This window comes from Coenobita brevimanus, chromosome 100 (assembly GCF_032717465.1).
Source record: "Coenobita brevimanus isolate Jiangsu-jjx chromosome 100, ASM3271746v2, whole genome shotgun sequence".
NCBI classification, from domain to species: Eukaryota; Metazoa; Arthropoda; class Malacostraca; order Decapoda; family Coenobitidae; genus Coenobita; species Coenobita brevimanus.
This window is the reverse complement of record NC_137053.1, coordinates 1,061,167-1,073,690: the sequence shown is the minus strand read 5'-3', so window position 1 is coordinate 1,073,690 and position 12,524 is coordinate 1,061,167. Positions and strand designations below refer to the sequence as shown.

Sequence of the window (12,524 nt, the reverse complement as noted above, 5' to 3'; positions counted from 1 at the left end):
ATTTAACCTCTTCAACTCGCCTGGTGGTTTGGTGCTTAGAACGTCCCAGTCGGAGTGACGGCCTTGCACTGGTTCAGTTTCTAAGAGGTGACGATTTTTTTTTCCCCTCGATCATATAATGCCATCGAAAGTAGGCTGGTCATCTACCCTTATATGTACTGGACTACTGTAGCCTAGCCTCGTTCCCCTACGCCTCGGAGGAAGAAATATAGGACTGGTTGTTATTTTTTTTAACTCGAGGATATCATTTTAATTTAATTCGTGCTGACTACAAACGATTTTCTTTTGCGTAAGAGACATTTTCCGAGCTGGAAGGGTTAGATGCAGCCTTCAATAACCCTGCCACAAGAAGCCTCCCCCATGGCTGCATCTTATCGTCTGTTTGGCACCAGGAATAAAATACAGTCCACGTTATCGTAAGGAAAGAATTGCTACCGTACGTGCATTAGTATACCGGTAATTTATTGATTAGAGGATTTACTTCACAACTCTTAACTCTTTCAATCCGGGGAGGTTCTTTGTCGTTTATTACTGTTGTTACCAGACGATTTTACTCATCTTAGCAAAGACCCAAAGATCCCCTAGCACTTGAATGGGTTTATATTGGCTCCATCAAACTCCTCCAAATCTCTCCTAAGCTGACTAAAATCGTCTTAGCAAGAATATAATAAGACGTCCTTGGGCTGGGTGGGTTAAGCATCTGGCCACGTCTCAAGAACCTCAGATTATATATTTATCTTATCCACGTCAATGATGTTATCTGATATTTATGCTTTAACTTTTATATGAGGAAAAGCCACTCAGGCTCAATAAAAACGCCTGGTAACATAAAATAGAACTTTTATAAGGGAAAAACAGTGAAGGATGGGAGAGAGAGAGAGAGAGAGAGAGAGAGAGAGAGAGAGAGAGAGAGAGAGATCAGGAGGGGCCCGAGGGTGTTTGATAGAAATAAATATGAAGAAAGAGAATATGAGTAATGGGGGAGGGACAGGCTGGAAGAAAGAGGGAAAGACAGGAAAACGATGGATGGAAAGAGGGCATGACCATAGGAAGAATATGACGGATGGGGGGGAAAGGAAAAGTCAGGAGGTGAAAGAAAATGATGGGAGGAAAATAGAAGGATTAGAAGATAAGGATAATGACGAGAGGAAAGAGGGAAGAATAGGTGAAGGATGAAATAGGGGATGACAGGAGGTGAAGGAAAATGGTGCGAGAAAAAAGGAAAGGACAGGAAGAGAAAGATTAAAACGGGAGGAAAGAGGGAACGACAGGAGAGAAAAGGAAAAAACAAATGAGATGAGAAAGAAAACGACGAGAGGAGACGAAACTGAGAGGCGAAGTGAGTCTCAACACGTCCTTGGGTCAACAATGGGCCGAGTTAGTTGCTAGGGTGGCAGAGTGACGAATCATTACCGACACACACACACACACACACACACACACACACACACACACACACACGGAAGCCCGGCACTCCTCACATTCCCACCCTCTAATCGTCCCTCTATTATTCTCATATTTCCTGTCACAAGAGTAATTAAGGTCACACTTACTTCAATTAACTTCCTCCCGACTTCAGTATTGGTCGTTCTGTCTTTATTAATATCCCAGTAACTTCAACTATGACCATTTTAGCTTCATCTATAGCCACGGTGACTTCAATTAAGGCCCATATGACTTCAGTTAAAACATATCTACCTTGAAGGGCCTGCTGACATCGATCAAGGTCAGCCTGACATCATTCTAGGGCCGTATGACTTCAGTTAAGGGCCCAGTGACAATGAAATCTGTGTGACATCAACCCAGGTTTCACTGACCTCAATATAGGACACACTGGCATCAACCAGGGGCAGTATGACATCAACTAAGGGCCCACAGAAAACGATGGGCCGTGTGACATCAGCAATGGCACACTGGCATGAATCGAAAGTCGTATGACATCAATGAGGGCCGTGTGACCTCAAAAAACGGATCCACTGACGTCAGCCAAAGACCGTGTGATTTCGTACGTGTCCGCCTGTCCTTTCCGCTGTACGGGGTGTTTAAGGCGATGGCTGACTCACTCACTATGACGTCAGGCATAGCAGTGACTTCCTTGTAAGGATGCGGGGAAAGGGAGAAGGGGGAGGGGGAGGAAGGGACGGGAGGAGAGAAGGAGGAATGGGGGAAAAAGAGAAAGGCAGTGGCGAAAGAACGGAGGAGGGAGAAAAGAGGGATATGTGGAGAACAGAAAAGGGGGAACAGGAGACCAGAAGTAGGAGGGATGAGAGGAGACGAGACGAAAGTGAGTACTGAATAAAATCGTCTGGAGGTAGCAAGCATAAAACTGAAGGGATTTAACAGGCGGCTGGGGAGATGCGCTGGGAAGCAAAGAGACAGGAGAGGGGAGACAGGGACGCCAAAAGTACTGAAGGAAGGATGGAGGGAGTTGGGGAGACGGGAGGTGAGTGTGGAGTACAGGAACGATGATGAACGGGAGGAGGGAAGACAGGAGAGGAGGAGAGAGGAGAGAGACTGGAGGGTTGATGTAGGGAAAGAGAGACTGAGAAGAGGGAAAGGAATAAGAGGAAAAGAGAAACGGAGAGACGAAATGGTTGACAGGAAGGAGGGGACGGGGGAAGTGACAGACGACAAGGAGAAAAGGAGGGAGGGAAGGCAGGAGAGACGAAAGGAGGTGAGGGACGGGAGAGTGAATGACAGGGTGGACGATAATAACCGGTTATTAAGTGATGGCGGAAATGAAACCCACAGGAACCAGTGCGTGTTGCTCGAATGGTAAATAACACAACGTCCAAGTACCGATAAAATAGGAAGTAAAAAAAAAATGAAGTTAAGAGAAGGAAGAATAAATGCGAAAAGAAAACGGAATAAGGCTAAAGAAATAACAAAATATTACATAATGAGGGATAAAGATTAAAGAAAAAAAATGCATAAATAAAACAGACACTTAACCCTCTCGTGGTTGTCACTTCTGTTGTATTTTATTCCAGATGTTTTCGTTTTTTGATAGCGAGTGTAGAAGCTAGGGAGGTGTCAACACTACCAATAACCTTCTTATGATCGGGATAACTCTAATACTGTATTCCGACTAGCACCAGAGATTATATTCAGCTTGAGAGTGAGTACAGGTCGCTGAGAATGATAAGCAAGACGGAACCTGATTAGAATACAAGAGAAGGTTGAATTCTTCACCACTTCACTGTATTTACGTCTTCTTTATTGTACTCATGTTATTACCAAACAGTTTTATGCAGCTCAGGAAGGATCATTGTCAGTGAAGGGGTTCATGAAGGATTTACCTAACCCATTCAGTTCGAACTCCTCCAAGGCTGAATAAAATCGCTTGGTAGGGTCCCCGCTTGAAAATGTAAGGCGCGTTCGGATGTTGTGATGTTCGCGTTCCAGTCAGGTGCGTAGCTACGTCCGCTGTATCTTTAATGGTTTCCGAGATAACCGAGTGTTGGTGCTAAGTTTGCCGCATATTTTTATCTTTTTTAGCAATATCATGGCGAATTAAACAAAAATCACTTAAGTACTCTTGTTTCAGACCTTCTGTAAGGAATAATGAAAAGGAGAAACCTACAATATGTAAGCATATAAATATAAAGGTAAATGAATATAAAGGGGACAAGGTAAGAAAATGTTCAAATACATAAATGTGGGTTAAGTTTAAGCACCTATCTTAAAAAGCCACATTAATCTTTTACCACCAAAAGTTCATTTAGAGGTCTGACAGAGGAGGGAACCGTCAAGTTTGGAAGTATGAGCTCAGCGACTGTGAACTGGTAGGCAAAGGGCGGTACAATGCCATAAAAATTCCATGTACAGCAGTTTCAGAAAATGATGGGTTAAACGCAATGTGTCCAGGCATCTCGAAATGAACGGATCTTGATTTTTTTTTTTTTCTTAAAGGGAAGTCTTGCAGCTTCTAATCTTTGGCTCCTTCTTCCTTAAGGGGGAAAAAAAAAGAACTACGCCCAAGGTTTGTCTGTGTGGTATTAAATTCAAAATAGAAGCTAAAAATAAAATTGATGCAGGAGTATTTTTTTTTTTTTTTATGCGAGGAAGAAGGAACCAAAGGCCATAATTGGCGTGGGATTATCGCGGTAGCTGCACAGGAGATAACCCCCAAATAAACCCCCCTGTGGGCTAAGTGGGGTCAACAGTCCCGCCATGAAGGTCAACTGTATAACCTCTGGAGCAACAGGGGAGGCCGCTGGCAAGGATCATATATATCGTGTTGCCGCGAGGACTAAACCAATTGAAGGTGGGTGTAGGTGGGCGAGATGTTGGGAGAGGGAGAAGGAGAGGGAGAGGGAGAGTGGGGAGTGGGGGCCCAGGGCAAATAGTCAATAGCTCCGGTGGCTTGGTAGGATGGTAAGTGGATTAGGTTTTGGGAGGGGCCCTATTGTGAGGGAGGAGTGGTGATGAGTGATGGTGATGGTGGAGTAGTGGTAAGCGATGATGAAGTAGTGCTGGTGATCCTGGGGTGTTGGTTAGTGATGGCGTGCGATTGTGGTAGTGGTGGAGTGGTGGTGAGTGATGGTCGTGGAGTGGTGAATGGGGCTGGTGATGGTGGTGGAGTGGTGAGAGAGGATAACAGTGGTGGACTGATGATTTTGATGGTGGAATGGTAGCAAGTGATATGGCAATGATTAGGTAGGGGAGGTGGATGAAGAGGTGGAAAAACTGGGAGCGCATTGTGGATGAAAACAGGAAACTGAAGTGAGGATGATAATGTGAAAGAGGGCAGAGTGAGAGTGGTGGAGGGTGTACGGGAAGACGGAGGTGTGGGGAACGGTGTGCATGTGGTAGTGGAGGTGGTAAAAGTTTGGTGGATGGGAAAATGTGCAGAGGGTGAGGGTGACGGTAGATGTGGAAAGTTGAAGGTGGAGTGATGAAAGCGAAGAGAATGTGAAGGGTGTGAAGGAAAGTGGAGAGGTTAATGGTGATGGCTGAATGTGAACTGGCTGGTGGTCAGTCGTGATTAGATGGCGACAGTTTCTTTACCTTAGCTTGTAGGAGATTGTCGGGATTATGCAGCTTGTTTCCTGTAGCTCAGTGACAATGAGACAATACTGTGGCTCTGTATCATTTTAGCACCACCTTTTCGTGACTAGCATCATATTTTAATGTTAATCTCTCCTTGTAGCTCAGCATTCAACATGGACAGATAGCCCTTTTAGGCCAAGTTAAAGTGACAAGAGTATAGAAGCAGTTGGAAGGAGTAGATAGGTGGCTGATTATGATAGTGGGGGGTTGGAGGTGATGGCAGGTGGAACGGTCGTGGTTGCCAGAAGGTGGAGGAAAGGTGAGCAGGTGGTCGCTGAGATAGAGAGATGCCCGGTAGTGGAGTGGGGATATGAGGTAGGTAGCGGTAGGGGTGGTTGGGGTGGCGTGGTGACGACGTAGCCGATGATGGTGGTGGTGATGGAGGGGTGGGAGTGGTTGGTGATGAAGAAGGGGTGATGGGGGGTAAGAGGCCTGGATGTGATGAAGAATATACACACACACACACACACACACACACACACACACACACACACACACACACACACACACACACACACACCTAGTATGCTGGGAGTATAAAAATTAAGCAACAAAATAGCATGTAACCAGCACCATACAGCAATACTCTATCCCTGCTTTATTTATTTTTTTTTTACCCTCTCTCTTTCTCTCTCTCTCTCGGCATGAAATGAGCGAGTGGGTGGAGTGGAGGGCCAAATAAGGGGCGGGGTCAAACGGGGCCAGGGGGTCAAGAGCCACAGGGGGGCCGGGGCGGGGCGGGGTGAGGCGGGTCTCTTACACCTCTCTACCCGCCCCCTCCCCGACAAAAACACACCCGTAACAGCCCTTTCACTTTCATAAGGAGTGGCTCCTGTGTGTGTGTGTGTGTGTGTGTGTGTGTGTGTGTGTGTGTGTGTGTGTGTGTGTGTGTGTGTGTGTGTGTGTGTGTGTGTGTGTGTGTGTGTGTGTGTGTGTGTGTGTGTGTGTGTGTGTGTGTGTGTGTGTGTGTGTGTGTGTGTGTGTGTGTGTGTGTGTGTGTGTGTGTGTGTGTGTGTGTGTGTGTGTGTGTGTGTGTGTGTGTGTGTGTGTGTGTGTGTGTGAGGCCGGGATGACTCTGCTCACGCACTGTTGGCTGCCTCTGTCACCCCTTCACCCTGCGTATACACACACACACACACACACACACACACACACACACACACACACACACACACACACACACACACACACACACAGAACAGCTTGGGATTGTGACTGGCGAGAGTGGTGGTGTTGGTGGGGAGGGGGGAGGTGAGGTGTGGGAATAACGGGCCAATCAAATTACAAGAGAAGGTGGGGAAGGAAGCAGAGAATTACGGGGTGTGAAGACTCTTGCCGTGTCTTTATGTACCGAGTATAATACAAGCGTTTCTTTGCTTCACAATACCATAAACTATTCAAGTGGAGGAACTATACGAATATTGGATGGAGTATACTTATATTTATCCATCATCGTATCCCTTTTTGCCCCATCAAGAGCATAGGGACCCGGGGCTAGGCTAATCTGTCCTGACTTTGAAAGCAAGGGTCACCGGCCTCGTTCGTCCCTGAGTGGCATTACGTGAACAATAATCTCAATTTATCCCTGGTTTGCAAACTCTTATGGGCCCCACCAGGTTGGAAAGTCACAATCCACTAGAACACCAGACGTCTTTGTACCCACGTAAAAATGCAATAAATATGAATTCCATTCGTCGATACAATTCTTGCACTCATAGTAAAAACAAACCCTTTAAATATGAAACCCAAAACATTATCCTTTTATAACATCAGTGGACCGTATGCGTGTGTAAAAAATCGCATAGATAACAGTTCTTAATTCTCATTTTTTTTTTTTAACAGCGTAAAAATTCTGGTGTCACACATATGCACTGTCCCATTAACTTCATGGACTTAAAGCAGTATGAGACGATGAGGAAACTCGTGGAGGGAGGAATGGTGAAATAAACGATACATTTTTAGTTTCGGAGAACATGGTAGTTTGAAATACCATTTTTTGTGTGTTTTGGACGACTTTGACTATTCTTTCTATGGGGAATAATTTCAGCGATAGCCCCATCACGTCTCAGATTTTGTTATAAATTATTGTAAAGATTCCCATGTCGTCCAACTAAAATAATACCCAAGAATTCCTACGTTATTTTCTTGTTTCCAGCATCATATGAGTCGCCCAGCGTTATATCATACATAAAAACCGCCCATATCGGTCACTGTGAAAAGGCCTCGTACACCACGGTTCACTTTTCTTCTGTTATGAGTGTATCGTACCTCTGTCTGGCAATTACCGTACGCGCTCCACCCAGGCATGGCGAACGGAATGACTTTGAATTTCCTCCCGTTTTGCTTTCTTTCGGAGGGACAGCTTTTTGCACGCTTAGCCTTTGGTCCAGTCTTTCTTTTCAGTAACAGAAAAAAAAAATAAAGAAAATATTAGAAAGTTGTTGCTTGCGCTAGAGTGGCTGCCCCTTGAAACGCATTCTAGGTGGCATAAGAGACTTGGACCCTGTTCTCGTCGGTTAAAGATGCTCCCTAACACCTTTTGCTAAGCGATTTATTTTGCTTATTGCACCATACTGTCCTTCTCCGTGCTACATAAATCATTCTAACATCTTCATACTCTGCACATCTAGATAACGTACAAATGGTTATTAACTAGCCGTATCCAAAAATAAATCGCTAAGGACGAGGTGCTGGGGAGCCCTCTTAACCGACGAGAATATTGGCCTTAGACTCGAACTTTCTTCAGTTAAGGAAGCCCCCTAACACATTTTCCACACCGATTTATTTTTGGATACGGCAGGGTAATATCGTTTTGTGCGTTATTTATGCGGGGTATGGTGATATTATGATGATTTAAGTAACACCGAAGAGGACGACAAGGTGCAATACTCAAAATAAATCGCTTAGGAAGAGGTGTTAGGGAGCTGCCTTGGTGGGGTCCATTCGTCAGAGGTATATTTTATATTTAATCCTTTAATTTTATTTTTTCTTTGTATTGTATTTTGTAGATATTCTTTGTGTCTCTTTTAACATTGAAAGTCATCATCAACAGCACATATGAGGATAATAAGGTGTAATGGGCAGAATGAATCGCTAATAAGGAAGTGCTGGGGAAATCTTTTACCTTAACTTGGCCAAGATTTTCGTCCATTTGCAGATTAATTCACGTAGCTCAGTGGCAGCGAAAGACAGTGCTATGGTTCAGTATCGTATCCATAGCACTTCGTCGTGACTAGCATCATATTCTAGCGTTCATCTCTTGCTACAGTTCAGCATAAGGTGGAGTATTGGGAGTTTTAGGACAAGTTAAAGTAAGAGGAGTATAGTAACGAGGGGTCGGCAGTGACCCTCCTTAGAAATGAAAATACAGATCTTAGAACACAAGCCCCACATGTGTGCTAGACAGAGGAGAGGCAGGGAAGCAGGGCGGGGTTTGCAACACGCCCCCATGATGAAGTAACTCCCTGCAACACAGCAATGCACGCAACTGTATCGCACACTCTCCACAGCTTAGAAAACAGACTCAGTACCACCTCTCCCTTACCATTTTACTTCTCTATATGTCTCGTTAATATTCACCAGTTATTTGTGCAAGAACACCGTCGATGTTATATTAGAAGGCTCACTACCAATCTCATACGACTTTACTTCTGGTTGTGCGTCACTTTTACTCACCTGTATGTTGAATATGAAAACTGAAGATATTACAGAAGCGGTGTAAAAGGTACGGGTCAGAACTGTTAAGGTGAAATAGTAAAATAAATAGTTATGTAAGAGGTGTTCACAGCCTCCTAAGCCGACAGAAATACGGGACTATTTCTCACGCTCATCGTCATCATCATTACCATCATCATTATCGTCATCATTGTTGTTATTATCAGAGTAAAGATAATATTTTTCACTCCTCCTCCTCCTCCTCCTCATCATCATCATCATCATCATCATCATCATCATCATCATTGTTGTTATTTTTAATGATAATATTTTTCCCTCCTCCTCCTCCTCTTCCTCCTCCTCCTCATCATCATCATCAACGGAAACATCAGTACCGTGTAATAATGATAGTAATATTGTCACTGCTCTTGCCGCCACTTTCATTTTTCCTTCTTGTTTGAGGTGGCGAGAAAATTAATGAAACAGGATGCTTCACTTGTTCCAGGAATAACTCATTAGTCCAATTTCACGGCCGGAACAAACACAAGCGGCGCTAATTACCCCCAATTATGTGCTGACGTCAGTAAACAAGTAATTAATCTTTTTGTGCGGGTGATTTAAATAGATGCTTCTGTTTTTTTTTGTTTTTTTCAACCAAATAACGTTGAATTTAGGGATCAACACATTTGTTCCCAGTGTGAGGGATTTGTGGTAGAGTGAGTACACACACACACACACACACACACACACACACACACACACACACACACACACACACACACACACACACAGTCTCTCTCTCTCTCTCTCTCTCTCCAGCACATGAAAGCGAAGGTGAAGGCAAGTACGGAGCGAAAGTACACCTGTTCTTACCTGGAGAAATTCCCAATTAGAAAGTTCAGAAGTCAAGTGCATGAGGAAAGGGAGAGGCGAGATGGGATATTACTGAAGGAACCTGTCTGCCCACTTTCCCTTGTGTGTGTGTGTGTGTGTGTGTGTGTGTGTGTGTGTGTGTGTGTGTGTGTGTGTGTGTGTGTGTGTGTGTGTGTGTGTGTGTGTGTGTGTGTGTGTGTGTGTGTGTGTGTGTGTGAGAGAGAGAGAGAGAGAGAGTTACGATACTAGGCCCTGAGTGATTCCCAGATATTCTCATGATTCATTCTGTTGCAGCTACGAGACAATATCACAGTACGGACAAAGAACAAAGCGTGCAGTTTTTTCTCATATCCCTTCTTCTTCCTGCAAAATGGAATCCTAGTTATGACAGGAAATTGATCGAAAGTTTGCCTGTCCCTAAGAAATATATAAATTTGTCTGTTTTCTTCAGGTAAGTTAAGTTGCATCAAGAGACACCCCCTTGTACTCCTTTGTACTAATTTCCACTCCCTTTACATCTAATTCAAGTTCGAAAAATTTTTACTAAGCTGAGTAGGATCGTTTGATGGTGGCCTAATTGATTCCTTTTTAAATCTATCGGGTTAAGTGGTTGAGAGAGAATTATATAAAGTGAACAGTGTCAATTAAGAGATCATGGTTGTATTTACGGGGGATCTTAGTTAGTTTCAAGAATTACAAAGTCTGTCTATAATAATTAGCTATTTTCGTAAACTGACTTGTTCTTCGTAATTTTCACACATCAATATTCACTCTACTTAGTCTGTGAAGTGCTTGGTAACTGTGTAAGAGAAAGAAAATCTATGAAGAAGTTTAGTTCACGAAAGTTTGTGAAAATGTTAGCAGCACAGCTCGGCACAGCAAAGCATCCCCCGCTTGAGCAGCCACCTGACACACACACACACACTCACACTCACACACACACACACACACACACACACACACACACACACACACACACACATCCAGGGTTTCCCCACCAGAGTCAAAACAGACCCTGCCATCACTTCCCCCTCTCCCCGCCCCCACATCTGTCCGTGTCCGTAAACCACACCACTACACACACACACACACACACACACACACACACACACACACACACACACACACACTATATCTATCTACCTGTCTATCTATTCTATTAGTGTGTGTGTGTGTGTGTGTGTGTGTGTGTGTGTGTGTGTGTAACTGCTTGTATGTGCATTTGCCTTCAGTCATTAAGATGTCACAGTGCAGTCACAGGAAAGTGATTTTTAAATACATAAAAAAACGAAAAACAAAATAATCTCCTGTGATAGTATGTAACTTAAAGAGACTTGTTAATCCCGTACAAATTTAATATCCTTTAATTAATCCTACCCAAGAGGCCGAAATTATAAACTAGTGTGAGCAAAAGTAAGGCATTAAATTATCTGTTTATAAGCTACTGCAAAAATATTAGGGAGGACCTTAGAGGCAAAAAAAAAAAGAAAAAAAAAAAAGAAAAAATGAAAACAGCTGGTTGAGAATGAGCATGACAGTGAAAGTTGAATGATGGTGGGAAGGCAATTTGTGCTGTGAGGTAACGTTAGACACATGTTGTATGCTGAAAAGTGACTGTTATTTACCATATTTTGTGAATCGAGTTCTTACTTCTTACTTCAGAGTTATCGTTATTCTGTAAATGCAAGTATCTCTGCAAAATTAATAGTGGAAATTATCACAAAGGATAAATCGAGAGGGAAAAGTGCTGAAGCAATAAGAGATGATAAAGCTGAGGAAGAGGATATTGCGAGAAGTGAAAGCGAAACTGAACATCGTAAAAATGAAGATAATAAAACGGCTTGTAAGAAAAAAGACAAGGACTCATGAAAAGTCTGGGAGAAGATTAACCCCATTACTCCAAGGACGATGGTGCTGGAGAGGGACGCCTTAACGTGGTGGCACTGATATTACTGTGTGGCCCCGCTGCCTGGTCTTAAAAACGTTCCTCAGTTCCCTCCCTATCCCTCCAGAGGAAGACGGTGGACTGGGAGGGAGTTGAGGAGCGTTTGTTTAACCGGGTAGCAGAGCCGACCACTTACTCTTATATCTGCACCACCGCGAGAAGGCGTCCGTCGAGCTGAAGAGGATGAAGTCGGCTTTATCTAACCCCTCTAGTTAGAAGATGGCCTCTGAAGATGAATAAAATCGTCTGGATACACGAAAAATAAGCGAATAATTGATCGGACTGAGGGTTCAAGTAGAGGGATGGGAAAACAAAGATATTCACACGGTGTAAAAATGTTTATATAATACACGTGGGCAAAAAGGTGCAAATTCACAGGTGAGCAGGTGCGGCAGGTGTGGTGGAGGGTATTGGGTTTCGCGCGCACACACACACACACACACACACACACACACACACACACACACACTCTCTCTCTCTCTCTCTCTCTCTCTCTGCTTTAGTAATTTTTCATTAAAGTATGTATGTGAGAAGCGGATATGGGAAAGAAATCAAGACACTGATAATAGAAAGGGGAAAATACAGACAGACATATACCATACTACTGAGAGAGAGAGAGAGAGAGAGAGAGAGAGAGAGAGAGAGAGAGAGAGAGAGAGAGAGAGAGAGAGAGAGAGAGAGAGGCGAAGACTAGACACAGAGCTTCATGAGTTATAGATGACAGACCCAGAAACACAGGGAAAACACACAGAATAATACAGAGGAGAGCGAGAGAGAGCAGGAATAAAAGAGAGAAACAGGAGAGAGGCACAGAAAAAGAGAGAAACAGGAAGGAAGAAGAGAAATAAAAGAGATAAACAGGAGAGAGAAATAAAACATAGGAACAGTAGAGGCAAAGGAGAGACAGCCAATCAAGGAGTTATAGACGGAAGGCACAGATGCACACAGATGTACAGAGAAATACATACGTACAGAGGTGAAAAAGAGAGAGAAAAGTGAG

General features: G+C 43.8%; 1 protein-coding gene across 2 annotated transcripts in view; it reads left to right on the top strand.

Moving 5' to 3' along the window:
* Nucleotides 1-12,524, top strand: part of LOC145414708 (spliceosome associated factor 3, U4/U6 recycling protein-like) — a 156,945-nt gene extending 144,421 nt beyond the window's left edge. For both annotated transcript variants that reach the window (XM_080284234.1, XM_080284233.1), the window contains exon 15: nt 12,514-12,524. The gene's annotated coding sequence lies outside the window, so the exon portion shown is untranslated. The remainder of the gene's footprint in view (nt 1-12,513) is intronic.